At 42.3% G+C, this 19,240-nt stretch overlaps 1 pseudogene; it reads right to left on the bottom strand.

Moving 5' to 3' along the window:
• Positions 1–362: 362 nt before the first annotated feature.
• The window catches only part of LOC141072974 (uncharacterized), an 85,661-nt pseudogene continuing 66,783 nt past the window's right edge, over positions 363–19,240 (bottom strand).

Raw genomic sequence — 19,240 nt, 5'->3', positions numbered from 1 at the left:
CTAATTTCCCTTTCTCATTTAATTATACGTCTGTCTGTTATATGTTTTTGTACAGTTTGTCAATAACGTATATAGTTTTTTCCCATCTGAGTTATTTCTGATGGTCAACAAAATACGATTTTCCAGTAATTCGCCAGTAATTGACTTCTCATTCCTCATGTTTTGTCCTGTTAAAATAAACACTTACATAAACCTCCCATACTTGCACAGCTCCAGCGGTGTGAGCACTCGCGCTTCAGGGACTCATAAGATTGCTATGTAATGTGAGCCCTGCGTCCAACTAGCGCTGTTCTCACCTTCGGAAAAATCAAGCAATAAGGGGAAGTCAAAGAGAAGCTGCAGCCCTGGCTTCCTGTTGATGCTCAATACGTCTGAGGGTGGGGACAGTGAAGCTGGGGCTGATTAGGCACAGGGCTCATGAGATGTAACAACCTCATATGAGCCCCGGGAACGCGAGTGCCGATACCGCTGGAACAGCACAGGCACTGAAGGTGAATATGATTTCTTTTTATTCTAATGAGGCCAAACATGATGACAACCCCTTTAAGAAAATACAGTTTCCATTTAAAACATTTCCCACATTAAGAACATGAAAAAGGTGTCTCCCCTGTGTGGGTTATCTCGTGGTAATTAAGATGTGATCTCAGTGTAAAACATCTCCCACATACTGAACATGAAAAAGGCTTCTCCCCTATGTGGGTTCTCTGGTGGTAATCAAGAAGTGATTTCAGTGTAAAACATCTCCCACATACTGAACATGAAAAAGGTTTCTCCCCTGTGTGGGTTCTCTGGTGTATAACAAGGTTCCCTTTATGTTTAAAACATTTCCCACATTCTGAACAGGAAAAAGGTTTCTCCCCTGTGTGGGTTCTCTGGTGTATAACAAGGTTCCCTTTATGTTTAAAACATTTCCCACATTCTGAACATGAAAAAGGTTTCTCCCCTGTGTGGGTTCTCTGGTGCATAACAAGGTTCCCTTTATGTTTAAAACATTTCCCACATTCTAAACAGGAAAAAGGCTTCTCCCCTGTGTGGGTTCTCTGGTGTTTATCAAGACTCCCTTTATATTTAAAAAATTTCCCACATTCTGAACAAGAAAAAGGCTTCTCCCCTGTGTGTGTTCTTTGGTGTACAACAAGACTCCCTTTAATGTTAAAACATTTCCCACATTCTGAACAGGAAAAAGGCTTCTCCCCTGTGTGGGTTCTCTGGTGTATAACAAGACTCCCTTTATGTTTAAAACATTTCCCACATTCTGTACAGGAAAAAGGTTTCTCCCCTGTGTGGGTTCTCTGGTGTTTAACAAGACTCCCTTTATATTTAAAAAAATTCCCACATTCTGAACAAGAAAAAGGCTTCTCCCCTGTGTGTGTTCTTTGATGTACAACAAGACTCCCTTTAAAGTTAAAACATTTCCCACATTCTGAACAGGAAAGAGGCTTCTCCCCTGTGTGGGTTCTCTGGTGTATAACAAGACTCCCTTTATGTTTAAAAAATTTCCCACATTCTGAACAAGAAAAAGGCTTCTCCCCTGTGTGTGTTCTTTGATGTACAACAAGACTCCCTTTAAAGTTAAAACATTTCCCACATTCTGAACAGGAAAGAGGCTTCTCCCCTGTGTGGGTTCTCTGGTGACTAACAAGATTTGATTTCTGGTTAAAACATATCCCACACTTGGAACAAGAAAATCTATTCTCTGCTGTGTGAACTTTTTGATGTTTAAGAAAAGATTTTTCAAAGGGAAAACTATTTCCATATTCTGAACATAAAAATGTCTTCTTTGCTTCAGTAGCAGTTTGTTTTTTAATGCTTATTTTGTGACTTTGATTTTCCTTAGTAGTTGGAAATGAGTCAGAAGACAGGACCTGTTTGAAATGATCAGATGGCAGATCTTTGCTGTGAACGGATGATGGTATATCTGGAGTAATGGCTTTCACTTCAATTGTATCCTGTCGGAGTTCATGATCATCTGATTTAATAAATGAAGATGTCAGCTGTCCCACTGATCTCCTAGCATAGTCATCTGCTAAGAACAAAACCAATTATTAGTTTTTAATAAAATATCCTCGAATTTTATACTTTTTAACATTTCTTACTTAAACTGTCAGTAAAAATGGCAAGTTATGTAATAATATAGAATCATTCAACAAGACAATGACAGTTGACAGAATAGAAAAGTTTATAGCATGAACTAGTGGAGCGTGGTGTTCAACTGTTTGTTCATTTTGCCTCTCAAACATGGAATAAAAAGCCATCAAACAATGTTATGTAGGCGAAAATGTTACCAATAAAAACTTCTACTCATCTTACAAAAAAAACAAGTCACCACTCCATTTGTCAGTGGAAAAATACAGTTTTCCACATTATTAGTGGCTCAAAGTCTCTTTAACCCCTTTACCCCGAGGGTGGTTTGCATGTTAATGACTGGACCAATTTTTACAATTCTGACCAATGTCCCTTTATGAGGTCATAACTCTGGAACACTTCCATGGATCCCGGTGATTCTGACATTGTTTTCTCGTGATGAGACTTGCATTTATTTGTGAAAAAAATGGAAATTTGGAGAAAAATGTTTAAATTTCTCAATCTTCCAACTTTGAATTTTCATGCCCTTAAATCACAGAGATATTCTAGTAATCGCAGGAATGTGGGATGTCGTCACAGACAGGAGGCAGATCAAGAGTTAACAGGTTTATTAACAACAAGTATACTCCACGCAGGGAGTGGCAGGTAACGGGGGTTGTGTTAGGGAGAAGGGCAGAACTGGGAGTAGGACGTGGGAAAGGCAGGGATGTATGAAAGTTCATTAGGAGGAAAAGGCAAAAAAAACCTTATCAGTCTGTAGTCTTCTTGATTGCAACATCTCGGTTCTCCAAAGGCAGCACCGACAACAGCGGCATGTGACGTCTCGGAGGTGTCTGTGAAGGACGGGGTTCCAATCCACGAAATGGGTGATGAGTCTTTGCAGGGTGTGGAGAATTCCCGCACTCAAGAACGCCAAACACTGTGTTCAGTCTCTTAAGAGAGACGGCCGGAACGAGGCTTCGCTCCGCGGTGTATACAGGTATCTGGATACAAGGCTCTGGCCTAGTCACCTGCTTCTCTCTGCGCAGCACACCCGTTGCAGTCTCTAGTTTCAACTGTGAGTCACCTCCCGATACGGAGGATGGCGGGTACCTGGCATTCTGTTGTCCACCTACGGTGGACTGATACACAAGGGATCTGTAAAGTTAGTCTGCACCCAATGGATGCTCTGCTTTCACAGCTGAAATTGAACCCGACTGCCTGCTTAGTTTTCCTGCCCCTTTTTAACCCGGACCCGCCTACCGCAGCCACATGCAAGGGTCGGTCCTTGTCTGGGAAACTTCCCCTCTGCAGCATTGGTGACAGCCCCGATAGTGGTGCGAGAAAGGTATACCCGTTCTTGTCTTTCCTCTTACAATATGACACACAAAATACTTAAGTAACATTTCCCACTTGTCTACTTTACAACAATGCAGTTTTGGAGCCAAATTTTTTTTTGTTAGGAAGTTATAAGGGCTAAAAGTTGACCATCGATTTCTCATTTTTCAACACCATTGTTTTTAAGGGGCAACATCACATTTGAAGTCACTTTGATGGGTATGATAGAAGATACCCAAAAGTGGCACCATTCTAAAAATTGCACCCTCAAGGTGCTCAAAACCACATTCAAGAAGTTTATCAACCCTTCAAGGTGCTTCACAAAAATATTTAGAATGTGGAAAAAAAATGAACATTTAACTTTTTTTCACAAAAAAAATTTACTTCAGATATAAAATTTTTTTATTTTGACAAGGGTAGCAGGAGAAAATGGACCCAAAAATTTGTTGAGTATCTTCTACTGAGCATCCCAATTTCTGATATGAGAGAGAAAACCACTGTTTGGGCACATGGTAGGGCTTGGAAGGAAAGTTGCGCCATTTGACTTTTTTAATGCAAAATTTGCTGGAACAATTGGTGGACGCCATGTCGCGTTTAGAGAGCCTATGATGTGCCTAAACAGTGAAAATCCCTCACAAGTGACACCATTTTGGAAACTAGAACCCTCAGGGAACTGATTGATCTCTCAGGTGCTTCACAGAAGTTTATAACGTTGAGCCGTAAAAATAAATGAATAAAAATTTTCCCCGCAAATATGTTTTTAGCCCAAAATATTGTATTTTCATAAGGGAACAGAAGAAATTGCATGATACAATTTGTTGTGCAATTTCTCTAGAGTACGCCGAGACCCAATATGAGGGAGAAAACTACTGTTTGGGCACACGGCAGGGCTTGGAAGGGAATAAGCGTCATTTGACTTTTTGAATGTAAAATTTCCTGGAATCATTAGCAGATGTCATGTCCCATTTGGAGAGTCCCTGATGTACTTAAACAGTAGAACCCCCCCACAAGTGACCCCATTTTGGAAACTAGACCCCTCAAGGAATGTACAGTATTTATATGCATGGAGGGCACCTTCAGCACCCAGGTACTTAGCAGAAATTTATAGCGTTAAGCCGGGAAAATAATAAAATCACATTTTCCTCACAAAAATGTTATTTTAGCCCCAAATTTTGCATTTTCATAAGTGTAACAGGAGAAATTGGACAATAAAATTTGTTGTGCAATATCTCCTGAATCCACCGATACGCCATATGTAGGAGAATACTACTTTTGAGTCACACTGCAAAGCCCAGAAGGGAAGAGGCACCATATTGGAGTTCAGATTTTACTGGAATGGTTTGAGGGTGCCATGTCACATTGGCAGAGCCCCTGAGGTGCCAGAACAACAGAAACCCCTATATGTGACCTCATTTTACAAACCACACTCTCCAATGAATTCATCTAGGGGTGCAGGGATCATATTAACACCACATGTGCCTCACAGAGTTTTATACCACTGAGCGGTGAAGAAAGAATAAATTACATTTTTACCACCAAAATTTTGTTTTAGCCAAAGATTTTACATTTTCACACAAGAAGTGGGTGAAAATGGCACCAAACTTTGTACCACAATTTCTGCTGAATGTGGCGGGAGGAACGGAGCACTATTTGCCTTCCAGAGCGCAGATTTTTGTAGAACAGTTTGCGAACTCCAGAACTCCAGAAGAGCAGAAACCCCCCTCAAGTGACCCTATTTGGAAAACTATACCCATTGGAAATTTATCTACAGGTGTAGTGACGATTTTGAATCCATGGCTATTTTCCAGAAACAATCAGCAATGAATGATGCAGAGTGAAAATTGCAAACTGCCGTTGTAGTGACCAGTACACTATAGTCACCAGTACGTTATGCCCAACCCTTTCTTCTGGAGGCATGCACCCGTAAATTAGGCGGGCTCTCATCGCTTCAGAAATGCCAAACGTGGATGCAAGAAGGGAGTGGGGCATTCTACAGCATGGTGTAGAAACTGTCAGCTCTGCACTGACAGACAAACTTGCTCATCTTGCACTGGGCAGGATCAGAAGATTTCCTAGGTGTGGTGACCCGAATGTCATCATGACATAAGGTCAACATGGCAACGATTGGGACCCCGCGTCATGCCGTAAGGCCTCCAATCCAAAGGCAGAAGGGCTGCCAGCCCTCTGCCGGCTCCCAGAATGCTGCAATCACGATCGGTCGCAGCATTTCGCAGGATAAAATGCCGATAGCAGTCTGAGACAGCTCCTGGCACTAAATGTCGGGGGTCAGCTGTCAGAATCAGCTGACACTCGATTGTGGGGGGATGCATAGGTGATCACAATCACATAATAATCTGTCCCTGGTCAAATAAGCCTGGGGCACAGGGACGGATTATTACATTTAATGTCAGAAAGGGGTTAAAAGAGACATGGCTTCCATAAACCAATTCAGCAAAATCCACTCTCCCAATGTCAAATCTCCCCCTCGCATACTGTGCCCAAACCCCATCGCTTTGTGTGTGGATTTCTCCTGCTCTGGTTTTCTGCCATTTTGTCATATTAGTGCATCTACAAATGACGTGTCACATCTCCTCTGGGATCTGCTCCAATGACGTCTGCTTCTGTCACCACGCGCCGCCTTATTCATCCTGCAGGCGGTGCTGGTAATGGAGGAAACATCGGAACTAGAAGCTTTGGGGCGGCCTAGACTCTGTCCAGCCACTAAAATTAAGGTGCCTGCAACCTGTGGTACCATCCAGTCTGGCATTATGGGTTTGTGTGTTGTCCAGCTGAGGTAATCTGCTCCCTGCTTCAGCCAATTGGAGAGCACCACACCCTACTAAACCTCAAAGCACATTGCCGGAAGCTGCCAGATACAGCCTTCGTCTCCTCTGGTTCAGTCCTCTGTGCTCAGCTCCGGTCTTGTGTATTTGTTTCCTGTTGTGACCCCGGTTACTGACTACTCTTGCATCTTCTGATTTTGTATTTCCTCTTCCTTCCCGGTTATGACCAGACTACCTGACTGTTCTTCTGGCCTTCTCATAGTACAGTAAGGCAAGAATCAACGTGGCCCAACCTAGGAATCTGTGTGTAAGTCCAGATCCATGAATAGGGGTGATGGGTTAAAGGGTGATGGGCAAAACTGTGACTATAGACAATAACGCATCTACTGGAATGATCAAACTGAACTGAACTTTTTCAGTATAAAAAAATGAGTAACTAATGGTGAAACCTCTCTGGGGTATTTAGAGTAGGGGGCTCGTGACTCTTGGCAATCTAAACTATCGTAAAGGACAATATTTTCCATCACTTGGGTTTCAAGAAGAAATATTAGACTTTCAAAGAACTATTTCTAATAGCGCAGAGCTGAGGTGTCATAAATATAGATCTTGAGCATTTGGAAGAGGTAATGGAGACTTTTTTTTAAAGACTACCACAGAGTTACTATTGTAACTCTCTTCTAATCGGTCTCCCTCTTACCAAACTCTCCCCCCTCCAATCTGTCTTGAATGCTGCAGCCAGGATCATATTCCTCACCAACCGTTACACCGATGCCTCTACCTTGTGCCAGTCATTACACTGGCTACTCATCCACTCCAGAATTCAGTATAAACTTATTACCCTCACTCACAAAGCCCTCCATGGCTCAGCACCACCCTACATCTCCTCCCTTGTTTCAGTTTACCACCCTACCCGCGCCCTCCGTTCTGCTGATGACCTGAGATTAGCATCCTCAATAGTCAGAACCTCCCACTCCCGTCTCCAAGACTTTACACGTGCCGCGCCAATTCTTTGGAATGCACTTCCCAGGTCAATACGATTAGTCCCCAATCCCCACAATTTTAAGCGTGTCCTGAAAACGCATTTATTCAGACTGGCCTACCACCCCAACACATTAACCTAATCTATCCCTGTGTGGCAGAGCCAAAAGTTTTACCATAACCAGGTTCCCCGCATCATGTTCCCACATGCTTTATGCCTCCATTAGCCCTCTGTGTCTGTACTGTTACACACTTACCCTGATTGTATGGACCAGTCATAATGTTAACTGTTACCACCCACCTTTCGTGTCTCCCTCTTTCCTCATAGACTGTAAGCTTGCGAGCAGGGCCCTCTTTCCTCTTGGTATTTGTTATAATCTACTGTATGTGATTATTGTTATGCTGTAATGTCTATTGTCTGTACAAATCCCCTCTGAAATGTAAAGTGCTGCGGAATATGTCGGCGCTATAAAAATAAAATTTATTATTATTATTATTATTATTATTAGAGTTACAGACCCAGATAAGTGAGGCAGGCCAATCCCACCACAATCAAACTATAGATGAACATGTTAAAAAAAAAAAAAAAAAGAAAGACATAAAATAAAAAAAAAAAGTTACATTCTCAACAACTACGTATGTTTTGGGGACAGCTCCAACACTAAATCAGAGTTGAACTCATTTATGGTGGACCCTTGAAGCTACTATGAAACCTGACCAGAGGAATAGAGAAAGTATTAGCGCCCCCATTTCAGGAGAGATTTTGCAGTAATCTGAACTCTTTATGATTGAAAACATAATGGAATTTATGACGTGGAGTGACTCCATGAAACCAGGGCTCGAGCCATGCCAACACATCTCCTGCAGGCGTGAATAACTGTATATTACAGCCATCAGCCACGCACAGCTTGGGCTAGTTTCACACTAGTGTTACCGGGTGTAGCGCAGGGCCGACGCTAAGCTCCGCCCCCGGCCACGCCCCTTCTGGTCAGCTCCTCCTATGATCGCATGATGCTGCATGCGATCAGCATACCCTATATTTAGCGTTGGGTACGCTGGTCATGCGCTGGTACATATTTGCCGGCGAATCCGTCCTTTTGGCGCTGCGCCGAACACACAAACATGCAATACAGAGCGTCTGGCGCACGATGCGCCGGCAAAAGTGTACCAACGCACCCAACGCTAAATATAGGGTACGCTGATCGCATGCAGCGTCATGTGATCATAGGAAGACCTGACCGGAGGGGGCGTGGCTGGGGCGGAGCTTAGTGGTGGCTCTGCGCTGCGCCCGGTAACGCTAGTGTGAAACTAGCCTTAAAGGTATATCATGGCACAGGTGTAATGGTTTTTATGTTGTTTACCACAACCTTTCTTGAAGTTATTTTGTTTTAAAGAAATTGAAAAGTCGGGATAAAGGGAAACTCTGTTATTATTGTACAGAAATTCACACTTGGCCTCACTGCACATTTAATGTTGTCGATCATAAAAGTGAAGTTTGGTCAGAAAGACTGGACCTGGTCTTGTAGGGACCATATGAGCACATTCAGCAGCACAGAAGGGAGATTCATCCAATAAGATATCTGTCATGCCGCTCTCACCAGGGGCCAGGACTCCGCGCCCGACGTCACCACTTCCGGTGCCGCGGCCGCTCCGGGGATCCCGCACTTGATCCTATGGCCGCACTGTGTTGCTAAGCACGCATGCGCTCTCCTCTCTGCCCTGACTGCAGCCACGTCATCTCTATGGTCCTGGAGGACCTGACCCAGAAGTTACAGCGCTCATGCCCTATATCAGGCTACCTCTTCCTCTTGCCCATCATAATATTTTTATTCAAGTGATTTTCTAACTTGTCAGCACATTCTACGTATGCCATCATTTGGCTTTGTTGTTTACAGATCTGGGAAGGTAACGATCAGCATCTTCTAATCCCAGGGGGTAGGTGGATCCTCCAGGTTGTATGTTCTATAGAAAAGGTTATATGAACAGTTTTGGGTGGAGGAGAATTTTGTGGTGGAGGCAAAATGGTGATCACACGATTGAAATACAGCTGGACTACACCGCCGATAATGCCGCCACAGCCGGTGACTGAGAAGAATCTGTGATTTCTCTGTATTTAGTGGTTACTACTCACCTGGGTAGTCATATGTAGGAATCTCCTCTTTACACTGCTCATCACCCCTCACATATGTCTCTGTAGTATTAATATGGGTCAGATCTTCACCCTGAAACAAATATTGTAAAAGTCACAGACAGATGGAGAAGTCACATCTACGATCAGCTCTAATCCTGCCATCTCCACCGCTCTCATTACACAAGTATAAACCATATAATACTGGTGGATAAAACAAGACTGAGCACAAGACCTTCACAGCCGTCTACACATCATAGGGGAGATCTCATGACACCTTCTCTCCATCTACCTGATGATCCTGAGGAACATTGGGATCTTCTTGTTTACAGTCCCGTGGAAGAAGAGGACGGGGACATCTCTCTGGTGTTGTCCTCTTACTGGATAGATCTGAAAAAAAACATATACAGGGACTGAATTCATTCTTCACATACAGATAATTATAGGCCGTGTGTATTAAGCCCTGTCTATTACCTGGTGATGTGAAGGGCTGGGGAACCTCCATCATGACATCATTGTACAAATCTTTGTGTCCTTCCAAATAATCCCACTCCTCCATGGAGAAATAGACGGCAACATCCTGACTCCTTATAGGAACCTGACACATACAATGATAAAGTCATCCCCCCTGATACCTTCATAGCATTACTGTATAATGTCCCAGCATTCCCAGCAGTGTCACCTCTCCAGTCAGCAGCTCAATCATCTTGTAGGTGATTTCTAGGATCTTCTGGTCATTGATGTCCTCATGTATCAGGGGGTGAGGTGGAGGCCCTGTGATTGGGCTCAGGGGTCTTCCCCATCCCTCAGACACAGGGTCCTGACAGCGCTCACTAGAGGTCTTCTTCACTACTGTGTAATCCTGGTTATGGAGAGACACATTAATAAATCTCACTACAGACATTCCCAGAGTCCTCACCTCTCCAGTTCTGTCCATCTGTTATTCCTATAGATAAGAATGGTGTAATGTGACGTCATCAGAATCTCTCACCTCTCCAGTAAGCCAGAAGAGGATCTCTAGGGTGAGGTGTAATATCCTCTCCACCATCTTGTCTCTGTCCATATCCATCTTTGATGGGTAAATCAGGAAAATTCTCTTCTATAGAAGATCTTCACTGAGAGGATCCGATATTGTAGAGACCTGAATGAGAAGATGAGCCGATGTAATATCATAAAAATCCTGTGTAATAATACAATTACTGGAGATAATAAGGGAAACATATGAGGAGATTTATTATTTTACAGTATTTAGTTTCCTTCTTTACATCTACTAATAAAACCTATATATTTAGGCCACAGACAACAAGCAGTTTTCTCCCTCAGAGTCGGCAGCTGAATACGTTTCTCATAGACTCATCTTCCATAACGCTAATTCTCGTCTCATTTACTGACACTGGAATCGGCATTAGCAATACTGCAGGAGATATTCATTACACGGGACAGGAGAAATAACTACTTCATGATGAGAATGGAAAACACACTATGGTAGCCACAAACTGAGCTCACCACAAAGAAGCGATCCACAAAGTTATATAAAAAATTATTTTTATTAACAAAATCATGTACATTAAACGGGCCACATACCCATAATTACAAGAATATCCAAGAAAGGGACTACAGCATTATTTCACTAAATATATTGCTTCGGTAAAAATATATGATGATGTTATGAGGGTACGTCCCATATCAGTCCAGAGTACAACATCTTATATCCATATGTAAAATAAATCCACTAGTGCTAAATATTAGCATCTATTACACATAATATTATCCTTGTTTGCACAGTGGAACACCCTCAGAACATCACCATACACGATTAGACCCATAATCTCTCATAACATCAAATTAAATCTATGATGGCAAAAGAGGAGATATAATTAATCAATGCTAGATGAACCTACAGCATTGTCTCCCATACCCCACTATACAGTGTATGAGTAGAGCGACCCATATATTAACGGCAACCATCAATAAAAACTTTTTAAGGAGATGGAGACATAATGTAGATACCTTATAATGTGCCAAGTGAAATCCAGCCGCTGTCCCCTGCGCCCCGACGCGCGTTTCGCCCTGCTGCTTCTTCCGGGGGCGTGGTTTGCGGGCATCAGTTTAGGGTTTAAATGTGTAATGAAACCCAATTAAAAAGCCCCTACCCCATCATGTGACCCGGAGGGGAGTGTCTTACATCACACTTCCGGCATACCATTGCCATAGTTACACACTACACATAGGAAGAATACAGCGTCTTCATTAAAGGCAGGGCACTAACGGCGCATGCGCCCATCATACACCTCCTGAATGAACAAGTACTTCCCTCCCTGCAGCATGGTAAACAGCGTCATAATAGATACGCTGTCACCATTTGTGGCGCGGCAGGAAGTACCAGGGGCATTGACAGGAGCACGCATGCGCACTGCCTGTCAAAATGAAAAAATATTCCTTTATGGATTCTAACCTTATAGAATGCGCCGTGAAAGGAGTAATAATATTAGTGAACTGAATAGTAATTTAAAATATATATCAGTGCATTATCCACAAATATTGGTGAAATATATCGCATATAAATGATAAAGTGACTTATGCAGTAAAGTGCTCTGTGCTTATTACAGAACCCTAAATCACAATGTGATGTATCCAAAATAACAATTGCAAGTGGATGTATAATTCTATCACATATGTTAAATACCATGAAACATATATAAGTATACATCTGTAAACTTCAAGTGCATAATTATTACAATGTATATATAGTAAACTCCAATACTACAAAGTGACAGAGAATCCATATATAATATTTTTTCTCTTCTTTTTTTTCCTTCCTCTTTTTTTTCCTCTTTTGTTCTTAAAAACAGCGTGTACAGATAGAATCATTCTACCAAGATTTCTTTCAGCTTGATTGAAGATAGATATATCCAATCTGGCAATGGGAAAAATTCTACACCCTCCGAATTCAGGATGAGACGACATGAGGGACAAAAACCCAAACAACTGACTGTATGTAGACACTAAATAAAAAACAATATGCATGAATAAAACAAAAACACATAAATGTCAATAATAAAACATAAACCCAACCCATAAAAAATACCTCTCTTGATATGCACTACTACAAAAACGCAGAAAAACCCAATGTTTCATTTAAACCATTGGGACTTAAGGTCCCCAACGAAAGATCCACCTACTCTCTACCTGGGCCAAAATTCTACCCAAATCACCCCCTCTAAAGCCTAGAGAGACCTGGTCAATGGCTTTAATCACTAGGCCCCTGGCACTGGAATCATGAAACATTTTAAAATGTCTAGGTAAAGACTTTAGAGACGTAAGATCCTCATTGTTTTTAGCTTTTTCTATATCACGGACATGCTCACGAGTTCTTACCTTTAATTCCCTAGTGGTCAGACCAATATATACTTTTCCACATGGGCATTTAGCATAGTAGATCACACCTTGAGAATTGCAGCTAAGATGTTTTCGTATTTCATATTGTCGTGATCCATCAAAATTAGAGAAGGTTGTAGATTTGGTGTGATTCAAACACCCTTTACAGACCACATGGGAAAAAAACGGGCGTTCCAAGGCCAGACCTCTGTTTAGTAGGCTCAAAATGGCTATGAACCAATATATCCTTTAAATTTGATGTTCTTCTGGCTACAAAAGAAGGCTGACCAGGTAAGACTTGATTCAAAGTTGGATCAACTAACAGAATTTTCCAATGCTTGCATATAATGGCTTTCAATTCATTCCATTTATTGCTGTAAGTCGAAATAAAACGGACCTGATCCTGATTGTTTGACTTTTTAGGACAAGGCGGACCATACAACAATTTGTCACGGGGGGCCTTTAATGCTCTAAAATAGCCCCTCTTAATCATCGTTTTGCTGTAGCCCCTTTCCATAAATCTCCTTGAAAGGTCCACAGCTTGCTCCTCAAAATTTTCCTTAGTGGAGCAGATCCTTTTTGCCCGTAGGAACTGCCCAACAGGAATACCTCGGATAGTGGAGGGTGGATGAAAGGAGTCAGCTGATAATAAAGCATTCGTGGCTGTTGCCTTTCGAAACACATTAGTGTTAGAATCATAGAATCGTAGAGTTGGAAGGGACCTCCTGGGCCATCTGGTCCAACCCCCTGCTCAAAGCAGGATTCGCTAAATCATCCCAGTCAGATGTCTGTCCAGCCTCTGTTTGAAGACTTCCATTGAAGGAGAACTCACCACTTCTCGTGGCAGACTGTTCCACTTATTGATCACTCTAACTGTCAAAAAGTTTTTTCTAATATCTAATCTGTGTCTCCTCCCATTCAGTTTCATCCCATTGCTTCTAGTCTTTCCTTGTGCAAATGAGAATAAAGTTGATCCTTCTACAATGTGACAGCCCTTTAGATATTTGTAGACAGCTATTAAGTCTCCTCTCAGTCTTCTCTTTTGCAAACTAAACATTCCCAAATCCTGCAACCTTTCCTCATAAGACAGGGTTTGCAGACCAGTCACCATTCTGGTCGCTCTTTTCTGAACTTGCTCCAGTTTGTTGATGTCTTTTTTAAAATGTGGTGCCCAAAACTGGACACAATATTCCAGATGAGGTCTGACCAAAGAGGAGTAGAGGGAAATAATGACCTCACGTGATCTAGACTGTATGCTTCTGTTAATACATCCTAGAATTGCATTTGCCTTTTTTGCTGCTGCATCACACTGTTGACTCATATTCAGTCTGTGATCTATTAGTATACCCAAGTCTTTTTCACATGTGCTGTCACTTAGCCCTATTCCTCCCATTCTATATATGCTTTTTTCATTTTTATTGCCCAGATGTAGTACTTTGCATTTCTCCCTGTTAAAAACCATTCTGTTAGTTGCTGCCCACTTCTCCAGTTTATTTAAATCTTTTTGAATCCTCTCTCTCTCTTCTCTAGTATTAGCTATCCCTCCTAGCTTTGTGTGATCAGCAAATTTAATCAGTTTACCCTCAATTCCTTCATCTAAATCGTTGATAAAGATGTTGAACAATACAGGGCCCAGGAGAGAGCCCTGTGGTACCCCACTTGAGACATTCTTCCAACTGGATGTGCAGCCATTTACGACCACTCTTTGGGTCCGATCACTAAGCCAGTTATGAATCCACCTAACAGTTGCCTTGTTCATTCCATACTTAGTCATTTTTTCAATAAGGATTGTATGAGAGACTTTGTCAAATGCTTTGCTGAAGTCAAGATATACTATATCTACAGCATTTCCTTGATCCACCCAATCAGTGATATCGTCATAGAAGGAAATTAAGTTAGTCTGACATGACTTATTAGTTACAAACCCATGCTGACTCTGTTTAATCACTTCATTCTTATCCAGGTATTGACATACATGTTGTTTAATAATTTGTTCAAAGATCTTTCCTGGTATAGAAGTCAGACTCACCGGCCTATAGTTGCCTGGGTCCACCTTCTTCCCCTTTTTGAAGATAGGAACAACATTTGCTCTTCTCCAGTCTTCTAGCACTTCTCCTGTTCTCCAAGAATTTTCAAAGATTATGGAGAGAGGTTCAAAAATTTCTTCTGCTATCTCCTTCAGTACTCTGGGGTGTAATTCATCTGGACCTGGAGACTTGAATTCATTTAGGTTAGCTAAGTGTTTCCTCACTATCTTTCTGTTTATAGATATCCTGTTCAAAAAACCATCTCCTGCAATGGCCATTTTGATATCAAGAAAATCCATTTCCCTACCATATTTAAATGTGAGTTTTATATTTAAACTATTCTCATTGAGATGACTCATCAAATTATGAAGATCTTGTATAGATCCATCCCAGAAAAAGAGAATATCATCGATATACCTCATCCAGTTATGGACATAGTCCATTTCCTGGATGAGGTCATCATGAAAGACACTTCTCTCCCAGGCCCCTAGAAACAGGTTAGCATACGAGGGGGCACAAGAGGCCCCCATCGCAGTACCCTGTAACTGGAGAAATATTTTGTTGTTGAAAGTAAAAACATTATGCGTTAATAAAAATTCCAAAAGAGTCAAAATCAGCTCAACTAAGGAACCATCCAAAGTGCTGGAACCCAAAAAGAGTCGGACCGCTTTCAAACCGTCATGATGTTGAATAGAAGTATAAAGGGACTCCACGTCAGCAGTCACAATAAGTGTATTTTCATCAAAATGCAATTGATCTAATCTCTGGAGTGCTGACGTGGTGTCCCTAATATACAAAGGTAAATCCTTAACCAAAGGTTTTAAAAAATAATCTATTATGTCTCCTATTAATTCACAGGGACCATCATTACCTGAGACGATTGGGCGACCAGGTGGATCCAATGGATTTTTGTGAATCTTTGGAATCAGGTAAAACGTGGGGAGCTTCGGATGATGATTTTTGATCCGATCCAATAATTTTTTAGAAATCAATCCTTGCAAAAAAGCCTTATCCAAAATGTCCACTAAAAGAGTTTGAAAAGATGACAAAGGGTTAAACTGCAGCTTACGATAACATTTGTCATCATTTAGTAATTTATTTGCTTGTCTCTAGTATTGATGAATGGGCCAAATTACAAGGTTTCCCCCTTTATCCGCCGATTTAAAAACTACGTCATTCCACGATTTCAATTCCTCAAGGGCTATCTTTTCATCTTTTGAGATATTAGAGGAACCACCACGTAAACGAGATAATTCCTCTATATCACGTGAGACTAGTTTAGTGAATATATCAATGGCCGGGCAAAGACCAAGAGATGGAAAGATCTTACATTTGATAAACATATCTTTAGGGACCATACTTGCCCCTGATGTCATGTTGTTTTCTTCCTCGTACGAAATTAGAGCCTCCAATGCTTCTTCCTCAGCTCGTGTTGAAGTTAAAATCCCTTTATTACCTCTTACTGCATGAAGTTTTTTAAGAATCAGCTTCCTCGAGAATAGGTGAACATCTTTTGCCGATGTGAACGTGTCTAAGTTATTAGAAGGGGAAAAGGTCAAACCACGTTGTAAAATTGTTTGTTGAGCCAACGTCAACTCATGATCAGAAAGATTAATTACCTGATATTGGCCTCTCAAATGAGAGCCTCTCTGTGCTTTATGAAACATCTCAGGAAATTTCTTCCTTTTCTTATCACTGTTCCTAAAAAAGGAGTCATGAGAATTGTCCACATCGCTGGTAGAAGCATTGCTTTCCAATTCCGATGTGTGAGAGACATCTGATTGTGTTCTATTCCGATTTTTATTCTTCTGTCCATTTAATTGCCAACGATAAATTTTATCTGAATCATAATCTTCAACATCTCTTTGATATTTTTTAAGTTTTTCCTGACTTACTTTATCCTGTAATTTTGCAATATCCATTTCCAGGTCTTTTAACCATTTAGAAAATTGCTCACTGGACATATCTTTATTTAGAGACTTCGATAAGCTCTCTAATTCTTTATCAACAGATAACAAGGACATAGTATTATTATCTATCAAAATTTGTATAAATTCAAACGAACATCTAGATGCTGCTGACATCCATTTTTTTACCAAGTCCTGCTCTCCTAATTCATGTCGGATAGAGTTGTTTTCTCAAGCCTCTTGGAACTATTTTTTTGTCCAAATAATTTTCAAGTGAGGACCTATTCCACCATAATCTTGTTTTTTTCTGCATAACATTCCTATATTTGTGCATTAAATCTTTAATCTCAAGAGAGGTATCCTGCGAAACAATCGGGATATTTCTTGAAAAAATGTCAGTGGCCTTGGAACGCCAGGCACTTTCCCTGGCTTTTAAATCCATAACACGGACAATCTGTTATAAAACAGCAAAAGATACAATATTTCAACACTATGTCCAATAATGCAAGAATGGCACTTCAAAATAGATCAGAAAACACACTATGGTAGCCACAAACTGAGCTCACCACAAAGAAGCGATCCACAAAGTTATATAAAAAATTATTTTTATTAACAAAATCATGTACATTAAACGGGCCACATACCCATAATTACAAGAATATCCAAGAAAGGGACTACAGCATTATTTCACTAAATATATTGCTTCGGTAAAAATATATGATGATGTTATGAGGGTACGTCCCATATCAGTCCATAGTACAACATCTTATATCCATATGTAAAATAAATCCACTAGTGCTAAAAATTAGCATCTATTACACATATTATCCTTGTTTGCACAGAGGAACACCCTCAGAACATCACCATACACGATTAGACCCATTCTTGCATTATTGGACATAGTGTTGAAATATTCATGATGAGAATGTAGTAATCACAGGTACGCGGGATGCAGTGACGAGGCATGAGACGGGAGGAACTTTAAGATGTAACATAGATATATATTTTATATATATATGCCTATAGGGGCTACCTCGCGCAACCAAACAAGTTAACAGCAGTTATCCTCACAGGGATCAACATAAGAATACACTAGTAACACAAACACGACTAATCCGGCAAAGACCGGTCACTAAAGGGCCGCGGTATGGCCGACAACGGGTCCAGAATGTCAACTACAACGTGTCACTTATCCTCTCTGACATCCGGCAGAGCGATGGTCGATGATGCTTCGGCGTATCAGCCGCTGGGCCCAGCTGACGAGGATTTGGCGGAGACTTCGGGCGTTCCTATGCCCCGGCAAAGTGGGGGCACAGTCGCACCTCCCGACGTTGCCCGGGGTCCGGACGGTGTAGGCTGCAGCCGTGGGCCAGAGCTGAGCTGCCGAGGCCGCAGGTGGCAGCAGACAGGCTGCAACTGCGGGCTGGAGTGGAGCGGCGTCGGCCGCGGGTGGCAGCGGATGGGCCGCACCCGCGGGGTGGAGTCGGGCATCGGCTGCCACGGACAGGAGCGGTCGTGCCGCACTCGCGGGGTGGAGTCGGGTGTCGGCCGCTGCGGACATTAGCGGTTGGGCCGCACCCACAGGGTGGAGTCGGGCGTCGGCTACCGCAGGCGAGAGCGGTCGAGCCGCACCCGCGGGGCGGAGCCGGTCGGAGTCTCTCCGTTGGACGGCTCGGTGCTGTCTCCCTTCAGTCTCTCCCGTCGCTGTTCTGCTCTCCTTGCTCTGGTTCTAGCTCTCGCTCTCTGGCGCCCTCTAGCTTCCTCTCTTCTCCTCTCCTGCTGCGTCGACTGACTCCTGCTGGCATCCTCAGCCCCTTTTATAGTAGCTCCTCCCCCAACCTTTCTAGAAGTCTCTGCGGTCCATCCCCCAATTGTGTCCCCCGGAAACAGTCTCCCTAGGAACCTTGGTGACGGCCCCCTTGGTTCTGGCCCGGATACACAGCGGGGACGACATCATCTTCTACTACGGCTCTAGAAACATATTTGGCGGGAGACCATCATTGACTCCATCACCACCGGCCGTCTATGTCAGTGTTTCCCAAACTCCAGTCCTCGCGGGTCATGTTTTCAGGATTTCCATAGAATTGCACAGATGGTGGAAGTATCATCATTGCATCAGGAATTCTCTCTCCTGTGCAACACTACGGAAATCCTGAAAACATGACCCGTGGGGGCTGCGAGGACTGGAGTTTGGTAAACACTGCTCTATGTGAATGTTTCCCGACAATACTGTGGGAACATTATACTGTGTGGAGGCCCCATATTAGGAGAGTAATACATGTTTCTTTGGTTCCCGTCTTTCATAGTTGGGTCGTTTGTATCTATGAGCAGAAAAGGAACAAAACCATTGTGATTCTTATAAGGAGACAACACAAAACCCCCTAAATATAACATTTCTGCACCAACCCCACAATCTGTGACTCTTCGGGGTAAATCGCTCTCTCACCATTGGATTAGAGCTGATACTATGAAGCTAAAGTGACTAAACAGACTTTCTGTCCCCTCCATAAAGGGGCACTTTTCCGTGTTTGTCAGAACTGTCCGAGGATTATTAGAGGTGATAGTTTCCCCCCAATTAGAAGAGACACCTGTGGATATTGGGGTCTTTACCTGCTACAGTCCTGGTGTGGAGCCTCC

The sequence above is a fragment of the Dendrobates tinctorius genome, unplaced genomic scaffold (genome assembly GCF_039654945.1).
Source record: "Dendrobates tinctorius isolate UK_male_01 unplaced genomic scaffold, ASM3965494v1 ptg000294l, whole genome shotgun sequence".
NCBI lineage: Eukaryota > Metazoa > Chordata > Amphibia > Anura > Dendrobatidae > Dendrobates > Dendrobates tinctorius.
Note: the sequence above shows the minus strand (reverse complement) of the source record. Positions and strands in the feature narration are given on the sequence as shown.